We start from the raw sequence: 2723 nt of genomic DNA on the forward strand, positions 1-2723 counted from the left end.
TTGCTATAGGGCATGTGCGCTCACCAGACAGACAGAGACAGAGAGACAGAAAGCGATAAATCATCCCCCAGGGGGGATGGCCATGCCGCAATCCCTTCTCCATTCTCCTCTCAGGATCTTGGGCACGCACGCACACGCTCCCGGCGTGAGTTTTAAGCCACCGGGTCTGGGACGCGAACCGTGGTTGACTACATGGGAGTCCAGCGACATAGCCATTACACTAACTGCTGGTCCCAAAATACTTTTATTTTTTAAATAACTATTTTTATTTAACTTTATTTACTTATTTATTTATTTTAACTTGACCAGAGAGGGATAGAGTGAGGGGGTGGGAGTGAGAAATCAAGCCACTGGGTCCAAGATTCAAAATGTGGTTGGCCATGAGGGAGTCCAGCGCTCTTAACCACCATGCCACCTGCTGGCCCTCCAGAAATGCTTTTGAGTAGGCCCTGGCCTGTCCTACCTGTTTCTGCAGTCATAAAATTTGGAATTCAATTTTGATGAGGCTAGAATCCCTAAGAGCTCTCTAGGGTAAAGTAGCTGCAGAAAAGAACTGTCAAAGAACCACAAGAGTGGGACCAGCAGGTGGCATAGTGGTTATGTTGCTGAACTGCCACAAATCCAACTGTGATTCAAGTCCCAGACCTGGTGGCTTGAAATTCACACCAGGCACTTGTATGCATGTGCCCAAGATCCCAGGAGGAGAATGGAGAAGTAGGGATCCCAGTGTGGCCATTCCCCCGGGGGAAAATTTCTCACTTTCCTTCTCACTGTCTATGTCTTTCTCCAGCAAGTGTATGCATCCTATGACAAAAACCTCTATTAAAAAAAAAAAAAAAACAGGAGTTAAAGTATTCAAATCAATATCTACTATAATCAAACTGATTACAGCTGGTTACCACATTGCTTCAGTCATGGGAAAGATCTGGAAGGAATATAGATTGAAGAACAGGGATCAAACTACTTTTGGTCTACACCAGCGTCTTCCCCTCCCTGCCTTCAAGACGTAGGCTAAAGGAGAATCCAAGTCTATGACATTGGCTCCATCAGACATATTCTCTCAGCCTGAGAACGTTAGAAGGACACAGGGATACATGGGGAGGACTTGGCAATGCTCAGGAAGATGTGAGCAGAATTAGTTTATTCTAATCACTTGCATTAAACAGCAGTTTGAGGGAGTAGGTGATTTTTGAAACCCTGTATGGGAGCAATATGAACCTAATTGTCAAGGCTCTTTCAATCAATTTTATCAATAAAGGATATGAAATACCCAATATTGCTGATCAAGTATTCAGAAATTATATTACCACAACTTTTGACAGGACATCTGTAATAAGACATACTTAAAATCGACCTGGTAGCTTTTATAACTAAAAAACAGAAAGATGTTACTAATTTTGTAGTGAATTTAAAGAACCACATCTGATTTTACATTGTCCTTTCTCATCAGATCAATACGTTCAAGTTTCTTGTCTGTTAAGATGCTGCAGTACTGCAGCAAATTTACATACCCTGTTGCTTCTGTGGCAGCGATAAGCACAAAGTGGCGTCAATGAAGGCACTCTGGCTGTCCTCTGCAGACTGGAGAGGAACCTATTGAATCTCTCCCAGTAGGTAAGAGGAGAAAGGACTGCACTTTCCTTCCCCTCCTCGTCACCTCCAAACCTGCACATCCCTTTGTCCTGTCTTTGTTGCTGGGCTCCCACAAGCACAGGGAGTGCCTGGGCATGAGAATGACCTTAATTATCTCAAATACATGATGAAAGCAAATCATCCCCAAATTCCAATATTTTTACTGCAACTGAAACAAACCACTCACGGTAGTCTTTGAATCTCATCTGGACACCTGGTTGAGAAACTAAATAAGGAAATTATTGCTCTCCTGGGGGAGGAGTGGGGAGGTAGGTGTTTTGTTTTCCAGCCTGTGTTTACAGAGTACCACTCCTTGCTGACAAAGGGGATAATCTGGCTTCCTTTCAACCTGTAGTTCCATCTCACTTTACACAACAGCTACATTCCTGAAAACCTGTGTGCATTTTGTTTTTCCGTGTAAACAGTACCATAATTAAAAAGCACTAAGAGGCCTCCTACTTAAAGAAATTCTGCATTAAGTAAATATCAAGAGTACAACTACAAAAACTTTGTGGTTGGGTGCTGAACTCTCACATGAACAACCGTGGTTCAAGTCCCAGACCAGGTTGCTTGCTTTCTAACTTTCCCTGTCTTTCTCTGTTTCTTTGGTCTAATTAAAAATGGCAATAATAAATAATCATAACAAATTAAAATAAATAAATAAATAAAAATTTTAAAATAATAAATAAAATAAATAAATGGGAGCTGGCAGGTGGCATGGTGATTAAGGGTGCTGGACTCTCACTTGGCCAACTATAGTTCAAGTCAAGGACCTGGTGAATCACTTTCTCACTTTCCCTCTCTCTCTCTCACTCTGTCCCTCTTTGGTCAAATTAAAATAAATAGATAGGGGCTAGTAGATGGTGTGGTGGTTGGGGTCACTGGCCACATGGGCCAACCCACAGGGCAGTTCAATTGTGGTTCAAGACCCAGATCTAGGGAACTAGCAGTTAGCATAATGGCCGTGTCGTTGGACTCCCACGTAGTCGACCGCGGTTCCGTCCTGGACCCGGTGGCTTAAAACTCACGCCGGGCGCATGTGCGTGCATGCCCAAGATCCCAAGAGGAGAATAGAGAAGGGATTGCGGTGT

This window comes from Tupaia chinensis, unplaced genomic scaffold, assembly GCF_000334495.1.
Source record: "Tupaia chinensis unplaced genomic scaffold, TupChi_1.0 Scaffold000532_1, whole genome shotgun sequence".
NCBI lineage: Eukaryota > Metazoa > Chordata > Mammalia > Scandentia > Tupaiidae > Tupaia > Tupaia belangeri.